Source organism: Protopterus annectens, chromosome 2.part0 (genome assembly GCF_019279795.1).
Source record: "Protopterus annectens isolate FY-2018-M chromosome 2.part0, PAN1.0, whole genome shotgun sequence".
Classification (NCBI taxonomy): Eukaryota; Metazoa; Chordata; order Ceratodontiformes; family Protopteridae; genus Protopterus; species Protopterus annectens.
In genome coordinates this window covers 766492064-766501949 of record NC_056728.1, presented here as the reverse complement: position 1 = coordinate 766501949, position 9886 = coordinate 766492064, and the positions used below count along the sequence as shown (strand labels likewise).

At 36.8% G+C, this 9886-nt stretch overlaps 1 protein-coding gene across 1 annotated transcript in view; it reads left to right on the top strand.

Moving 5' to 3' along the window:
* GLIS3 (GLIS family zinc finger 3) overlaps positions 1–9886 on the top strand; it is a 1687591-nt gene that overhangs the window by 1597789 nt on the left and 79916 nt on the right. The gene's annotated exons all lie outside the window — the stretch shown is intronic.

The window sequence follows — 9886 nt, the reverse complement described above, 5'->3', positions numbered from 1 at the left end:
TCTAAGCCTACTACTCTCTTTAAAGGATGGTGACATCCACCCTGACCCAGGCCTACCAACAACACCTATCTCTCTCCTCAACCTCAAAGAATCACCTACCCAAGCCCTATCCAAACCAGCTAACTCCCTTTTAATACGAAGTATAAACAATAAAGTAACTCAACTCCAAGCTCTAACTGAAATCTATTCCTTTGATATTCACTGCTTAACAGAAACTTGGTTAAAACCTGCAACCAAAGACAATGAAATCATCCCACCTGGATATAATATCCTGAGCCTAGACCGAACATCCAAGAAAGGTGGAGGGGTTGCTATCCTATATAAATCTAGCTTGCAATTAAGCACTCATAACTGTAAACCACCTTTAGACTCCAATGCAGAAATTCTTATCTCCAAACTTCTTCTTAACAATTCCAAATCCATCTATATTATCTGTATATATCTACCTCCTGGTAATAACACAGCGACCTTGGAAAATATACTTTGCTGGCTTTCCCAAAACCTGCCTCAAGAAACCATTATCCTAGGCGACACAAATATTGACTGGACCTGCTTCTGCAGCAGCCTCCCCACAAACCATATTAACCTATATGGGTATTCCCAAACCATTACCTCCCCTACCAGGATAAATAAATCTAACAAGAAATCTAATCTAGCTTATTAGACTGGATTCTCATTAAACATCATCCTCACATTTATGACTCAGGAACCCTCCCTGATGATTTAAGTGACCACTCTCTTACCTATATCATCAGACATAAAATCAACTTTCCCTCCCCAACATCTAGTAAAAACATCAGGTCTAAAAAGTATTTTAACCCTGAACTTTTCCAGATGGAACTAAGAGCATGCAACTGGTCACCCTTACAAAACCTTCCTTTAGATGAAGCCGTTAGTTACTTTAACTCCAACTTCCTTGCCATCCTCAACCACCATGCCCCAACCAGACTAATTAGAACTAAAACCAAACATGCTCCATGGCTCTGTAAAGAAACCAAACATAAAATAAATTTTAGAAACAAACATTGGGCACAATGGAGGAAAACAAAAAACCCTATAGACCAACAAATATTTAGACAACTAAGAAATGAAACTAAGAAAGCTATAATATCTGACAAAAAAAACTACTATCCGCAATCCCAACAAGCTAGTCAAAACAAGCCACAGAAATTCTGGTCTAGTATCAACCAACTACTCTATCCAGGGCAATCCACTACTCCAAACCCTCAAAACACTGAACACAAAAAAACCAATGCATATAGCTAATGCTTTTAATAGCTTTTTTACTGATGCTATACAAACACTAGCTAGTCAACTATCACCTAACAACGTCACTCTACCTTCCAATGAATCATCCTCACCCCCTACTTTTCATTTTCAACCCGTCCCAACATCATATATTCTATCCCTTCTACAGAAACTGAAACCATGCTCACCCTCAGCAGACCAACTACCTGCTGAATTCCTACAACAATCCGCCAAAGCTATTGCCTATCTCATTTCTATCCTGATCAATAGAACTGTTACTGAAAGTTATATCCCCAGTTTATGGAACATTTCCCATATTATCCCCCTCCACAAAGGAGGACAATCCATTGAACTCTCCAATTTCCACCCCATTGCCCTCCTCTCACCTCTGGCAAAGATCATGGAAAAATGCATTCACAGACAATTACTCAACCATCTAACACAAATAACTTACTAGCCAACTGTCAACATGGTTTCAGACCATCACATAGCACTACTACTGCCCTTCTTTTCTTCATAGATTGTATCAACAAAAACCGCAATCTAAACAAACTCTCTTTAGCACTATTTATTGACCTGTCTAAAGCTTTTGACATGGTAAATCACCAAATTCTCATCAAAATACTGAAATCCCTGTCACTAGATTCATCTTCCATAAAGTGGTTCCAGTCCTACCTCGATAAAAGACAACAGGCCGTACTTTGGCACAAGTCTCTCTCTACTCACCTGCCCGTCAACCTTGGTGTCCCTCAAGGGTCCATCCTTGGACCCCTACTTTTTTCCATATTCATTAATGACCTTCACCTTATCATCCCCCAAGCTGCATGCATGCAATATGCTGATGTCTCTACAGTGATATGCTCAGCCCCCTCCTCTTCTGAACTTCTCTCTCTTACCCAGCAAGCATTTAACACAGTTGAGCAATGGTTCACACATAGATGTCTTCTCCTAAACCCCAAAAAGACTAAACTCCTCCTTTTCTCTCCTACTAAGAAGTCCCCCCACTGGATTTCTCAGTTAACTCTACCAATAAAACTATTATATCCCCTGAACCAACCACCAAACTATTAGGTGTCACCATTGACAATAATTTGAACTTCGATACCCATATTAACAATACTATAAAAACTGTCAACAAAAAGCTAGGCACTCTCTATAGGATAAAATCCTTCCTCCTACTTTCAGCTAGAACCCCAATAGCACACACTCATCTAATCTCTTCTCTTCTTTATGCCTCACCTATTTTTACTAACATATCTAAAAATAATGTTAGAAAATTAGAAATGTCTTACAATAACATTTCCAGATTTGCAACAGGCAACCCATTCAGAACCCATCACTGCATTAATTTAAAGCAGCTGGGATGGCTTGAACTACAAAATCTGATTAAATTCCATCAACTAACTATAGCCCACAACACTCTTTACAAACCTTCCAAAACTCCTATTCTTTCCACACTAATCACTCCCTATAAAAACCTGGAATCCTTAAGGTCTTCTCAGAAACTTCTAGTACATACCACTAAACCAAACAACAAGGCTGGTGACTCCCTTTTTTCTAATATTGTTGGAAAAGCCTGGAATCTCCTCCCAAATTAACTCTCCACACTTCCCTCACTATCCTGTTTCAAAAACAAATTGAAAGTGTTCCTCAAAACTCACTGGTTATGCCCCTGTTCAAAACCTGACTAGTCTATGCGTCTCTAAATACTTTGCTCTTCCTACCCCGTCTACTCATTAACAGCAACTCCTTCCTATTTAATCTATTATACTATCTATCTCTAGAATACCTTGATTGTATTGCCATCCTATGTTATACCTGTATTCTGCACTGTAAATTTTACTGTGATAACCTCTAATAGGTACTATTAATAGGATTTATTTGTCTCATGTTTCCTAGTTGTTATTATGTTAATTTCTTTGTCCTATCTTGGAGCTTATCTCCCCCGGGCCTCTACTGAAAATGGACATATATCCAGTTAGACTAGCCCGGTCAACAAATGTAAAATAAAAAAAAAATAAAAAAATATAAAAATAAATTAGTGTAGTACAATATATATATAATAATACAGTAATAATTAGTATTAGTGCAGTATGATGTATGCAATATTATTGCAGTAATAATTAGTATTAGTGCAATGTGATATATTCAATATTAGTACAGTAATAATCAGCATTAGTGTAATACAATATAAATTAGTACAGTAATAATACTAGTGCAGTATGATATATACAATATTATACCATGATCTAAACGCACCTAAAAAAAACGCTGATTGGCCAGTGTGCATCGATTATACTAATGGAAAAAGGTCCGTCGCCCGGACTTTTTCCATTAGTATAACGCTATGTTAAATGGGTTTAACATAGCGACAGCTTTAAAATAAGCAACGGAGATGTCTGTTGCTTATTTTAAAGTTGTCTCGCTATGTTAAACCCATTTAACAGTGAGGCAGTGTTTGGAAAGCAAGATCTCCGTTGCTTTTTTAGCTATGTTAATGAGTTTAACATGGCGAGATAGTTTAAAATAAGCAACGGAGATGTCCGTTGCTTATTTTAAAACTGTCTCGCTATGTTAAATCATTTAACATAAAAAAAGCAACGGAGATCTTGCTTTCTCAAATAGCTCTGATGTACCGCGCGGTAGCGCAGTACATCAGAACTGCCACGGATGCCAGACATCTGCGGAAGGGCAGTAAACATTTATGGAGATTATGCCATTATTTAAGAAAAGTAATAGTTTCTTTTCTTAAATAATGTCATATAATAGCAATAACCCACTTCTGGGTGGTAATATTAATTTACTTACGGTTGGCTTTGTTTGGTCCTCGGCCGCCCTTAGGACCAAAACCACGCCAACGTGGGTAATTAGCATTACCCACGTTATTGCTATATTAGTGCAGTAATAATTAGTACTAGTCCAGTATGATATATACAATATTATTATAGTAATAATAGTATCAGTGCAGTATGACATACAATGTAAATAGAACTTCACACTATTTTATATTATTGTTGAGCACAGGACACACAAATGCCATAATTACGTTAACAACACAGCAGCTGTGCTGTGGAGTCACAGATACCATAATTTATTAAAACAGTGCAATAGATAAAAGCAATATAATACTGAATAATACTGAAATACAGCTTCAGTTTATATATAAGCAGAAGTGTTACAACAATGCACGCACAGGTGCTACGATTTCTTGAACACTGCGGTTGTAAGAGAAACCCAGTTATTTGAACAGTGCTGTAAGGATGTCAAAACACTAAATACTGGTGAGAGAATGATATCACAGTTATTTGAACTGTGATATAAGGAGGAGGAATACAGCGCAGCAGATATGGATGGTTAACACCCTACATAGTTTGGAGTTAGACTGGTTGGATAGAAAGTTTAGAAAGGTACCCAGTGTGTACTGTACAGCATAAACTGGCACACTCCTGCATGAGACATACCTCAATTCAAACAAGGGCAAAGGTGGACACTGCAGAAGAAATTATGGCAAGCTGAAAACAGCCAACAGCCAATAGGAACTCCCAATGCTAGGTAACTGCCAGCAAATAAATGTTCAGAAAGCTACAACTTACCCTTTTTATATGTAAAAAATTGCCAAAAACAGTTCTAAACTTAACATACTGGCAGACAACATGTCTCAATATTGGCTGAAAAAAAGGCACTTCCCTGGTGTTGTGGAGATCAGATGAGTAGGCATTTCCAATTAATTCATCTTCACGTGAGCAATGCCACACAGGTCTGCTCAAGCATTAAACAAAACAAGTTACAAGGAAAGCTTATACTGAAAGAACTATTTACATGGGTTATTTATAATTATACAATGCCATCTTGGCAAAGACGAGAAATGTGCATGCTGATCGGCCAATCCAACCAGCGTGCACATTGTAAATCCAAAGTAACCAAAGTAACCAAAGTAAAATGTCTGGCCGCTAATGTATCATGCAGCCGTGACTACAGTCCATGCAGTTCATAAGCTAGAGTGTCTGGGGCAACAGACGTCCCGTGCTTTTGCTGCTCTTTTACAAGTCAGGGTACCCCAAATACATATTCTTAGTACAGTTTATTGCAAGCACTCATTTAGGAATGCTTAACCATGTCCCTCGCAATGTCAGTCAAGCAGAACTTACCAACAAAACCTAAAGATATGCTGGCAAAACATCACGAACCGTTTGTACAACTCAACAGCAATCACAGCCTTCAAAATCTAGTGCAAATGTATCGTGCTCTTAGAAAATTAGCCCAGTTCAATAAAGTGTTTGTACGTTTCACAAAAAAAAAAAAAAAAAAAAGCAGAGCAAAATTTTCATATTTTAATGACAATAAAGACAACAATAAACGGAATCTCGATGAACACACCAAATCACACCAGCTTCTTAGCCTTATATACCTTACTGCACACATCACTCTTTCCCATTATAAACTGAAATGTATGTTACAATTCAGCTACACCTGTTACCTGTTTTATAGCATGTAAAATTTTGTCTTAAAATGTTACAAGTGCACTGAGCACCACCTGATTGATACGTCCGAAGCAAGATGTAACTTACACTCAGAAAAACTACTGTCAGTCTTTCTTCACACAATATATATATCGGTGACTTAATTGGTGGGGCACACTTACTGCCTGCTGTTGTATAAATCTTTTAAGTAAAAAGCAAAACATAACCTGCAGTCAGAAAAACTACTGTCAGTCTTTCTTCACACACAATATATATTGGTGACTAAATCGGTGGGGCGCACTTACTGGTTGCTGTCAGATAAATTTTTTAAGTATTAATGCTGCCATTAAATAACCAAGCATTATACACTAACATTTATACAGAACTCTTGGGTGAACACTGACTCTGATACTACAAACAAAACATCCAGAAATAGTGCAAATAAACCTTCCGGCTTACTATCACTCAGCGGCTTATTTATTTATTTTATTAGGAGGGTCATAGATTTGAAATGGAAGTCAGTATGGTCTTGATTTTTTTGCTTTTCTTTAGCCAGTATTCTTCCGCTTTTACTAAGATCTCTTGAAAACTTAATAGCAACTTGTATTTAAATTAAAAGACAAATAAAATAAACGGTAAACATAAAGTAAAAGTGTGAACTATTTTATCTCATAAAAAGTGAAAGAATACAGACTAAACCAAACAAAAACCTAAATAACAAGAGCACAAACATAAAACAACGCAAAACTAACGCCATTGTATAATAGCAACAACCCACGGCTGGGTGTGGGTAATGCTGGATTTACCCACGGTTGGCTTTGTCTGGTCACTCGGGCTTCGCCCTCATGTCCAAACCATGCCAACCGTGGGTAAATCCAGCATTACCCACACCCAGCCATGGGTTATTGCTATAGTATTTTATAAATATTCACCACCTGCAAACATGAGGTAGACGTAAGTTACATGTAAAATAAAGAGAGTTCATAATGTGGATGTGGCTTCTATTCTCAAAGATGTTCCACTGCTGAGTTATCTTTATCGATCACCCAAAGTTCATGACTGGGTAATCAAAGATATATTTTGTACCACACAACTATGGACAGTTATTTTAGTAGGCCAGTCTTTTATTATTCATGACATAATACATAAACTTAGTTACTTTGGAAAACATGCTGTGCAAAAGTGAAGCAACAGAAGGACCTACATTAATTGGGTTAAAATGGGTGAGCAAGGCCAACTACTGTAAAAATCAAATTTATCCTAAGAAATCATAGCCAGCTGTTAACTACTTTGGGAAGTATGCTTCTACAAAAGAGAAAAGTATGTTCTCTTAATAATGCTTGGCATGGTTGTATAGTAATGCAATTGCTGCTACATGAAGAATTGACCACTTCCAGAGAAAATGGGTGCATCAGCTGTGTAGATTTATAAGGTATAGCACTAAATATTTGTCTGGATCTTTTTTATGAATTTTCAACAGGTTTACCAGTTATTGTAACATCTCATGTCAAAAGACATGCCGATTGGTGAATTGGCAGGCCACTAAACTGACTAAGGTGTGTGTGTGTGTGTGTGTGTGTGTGTGTGTGTGTGTGTGTGTGTGTGTGTGTGTGTGTGTGTGTGTGTGTGTGTGTGTGTGTGCACGCATACACTGACAGACAGGCATCATGCAAGGAAGCACTATAATAATAATTTAAGCAACCATGAGTGGAACTACAACTCCTTAAATGACAGTCAGTCAGTGTTCATGCATAAGAAAATATTTAGCTCTGTACAAGTTGTACAAGGTGTTTGTTTAGCAAAGATGTATAAAGTATATACACAACAGCTCTTTGCTTAGAGTGAAGATTTTTTAACAAGTCCTTGCTTATAACTATGCAAAGGTAAACTGAAGTATCTAAACAAAGTAATGTCCTTTACACTGAGAATTCCCAGAGGCAGGTATCGAACAGTCAAAAATGATAGAGGCTATTTTCAGTGTTTAACTGAATTTTAATAGTTAGACACAACTAGACCAAGATGATTGACAGAACAAATTTTTGAATTAATATACATATAATATGATTTTTTTTCTTTACTAATGTAAAAGTTATCTCACAGAGAGATTTAATATTTTGAATAGCAAATTTTACCTGCCTAGTAATGTTTTTTTTTTTACTTACACTTGCTTACTTGTTACAAATCATTGTTATACCAAAATTCTGTGCTTCTTCTTACTTAGCATTTTGTTTCTTTTTCTGTTCCATTTTCTTTTCCACCCTGGTAGTGTGTTATACCAAGATCTTCAGTGCTGATGTTTCTTAATAAATGTATCCAAAACACTGCCAGAATTACAGCATGAGTTCCAGTCACTTGGAATAACATTTGAACCAACCCCAATACAATTTATTGAGTGTAGTCATGCATCTTATTTTTCACAGTATTCAACATTTTGGGTGGAATAGCAAACTCAATCACAGCACGACCAGCAGTACTGTGGGGTTCTATCTTTTGCAAAGTTAAAAAGACACATCATTATCACTAAGTCTAAAATGTGCTTACCTCTTGTTGGGCATTTAGCAACCTGGCATTACCTAAAAGCATGAAGCTCATTTACAATGCAGTCTGTGAATGTTGGATGGTAAGCAACTGCTAGTATACGTCATCTAATTTACTGGGTGTCATGGGCGACTCTTGTGATGAAAGAAACACATGAAGAATTGGAGAATATGACTCTGATGATGCCATTTGTTGGCGAAAGCGCTTAGTCGGTGTTTTGCTGCTGTTAAAATTTTACTGTCACGTCTTCGCCTTGATCCTTGATGTCCTTGTGAGCAGTGGTTGTGCATTGTACGTGTTTTTCTAATGTGACTATTCTCTCCTTTCCATTCTCTGATTCTACATTCATGAAACTTGAAATGTATCCACAGCATGTTCTAATAAGTAATTCAGTCTGAACAATGCATTCCTGCACCACGAAGGTTCCAACAGATTGATTAATGCAAATCAAATTGGGCACTTCAGTGCAAAGGTAATGTAGCATATATCAAGTAGTGTTTGGGTAAGTATTTGTACACTCTCATTAAAATGTTATCTTTTTGGTGACTAGGCAGCAGAAGCATTTTAACCACTAGCCAGTGATATCCCCAGACCTGAAGTCTGCAAACACACAGCTGCTGAAAAGGAAATGTATACATATGCAAAGTGCAATATTTTAGCTGCTACATAGTAGTTCCTCCATAGAATGTGATGTAGCAGAATATATTTTCAAAATGTCAAACATTGTTGTACAGCATGTAAAAGTAACAAATTTACGTGTCTGGAAAATTTGGTCCCTTAAGAGAAGAGTTAAAAATGTAAGCCCTAAAGCTTATTGACTGCAGGTATACATCACAATGGAGTTTTGAGTGCTGAGAATATTGCTTGTTAGACCAAGGAAGAACAGAAAGATATTTTTAAAAGATTATGTTGAACTATGGAAACATTAGTGGCAGTCCTCACACTTTTGTTTGTGTGGAAAATGGGATAGTGGATCTAAATGAACTGCGCTATTCTCATAAGGCCATGGAAATATGAATCAAGCGACCAGTTAAAGTAATATTGCCTAAATCCAAAAATTGTTAAGAAAATTGCATACATTTTGTTCTGGAAGCAATGTAACTGTCCCTTTAAGGGCACAGTTTTTATATTTTGCTGTAATATTCACATTACTGAGAACATTCCCTTCCTTTCACTCAACTTATTGGACTACGTGGGATGATTGTGGCTTTTCTGCTTTTCTGTGATTACATACTTGGAAGAGATCATGCCATACCATGAAGTCAGACATTTACTACACACAAATAATACACATTTAATTTAACACAACCTTCCAAGAATCTTACAATGACCAGAGCTTAGTAGAAAGGAAATTGTATTATAGAGGATAATTGCAGAAATCATTCAAAAGGGAATGGGTCAACGCATTCATCTTGTTCTGTTATTCTATAAGTAGACTTGTGTTTCAAATAGCAAAACAAATATTACTGAGGTATTTTAAAATAATGTGCTTACATAAAAGGTCTTGTTTGTTTACTGTAAGATGAAACTGAAAAATTAAACTTCGGGACAGATTAGAAGAGTTGAAGGGAAACATGAATGGAGGTGCAGAGCTAAATGAAGCGGTTAAACATGGATGACATGGGTTTGTGAACTGCAGA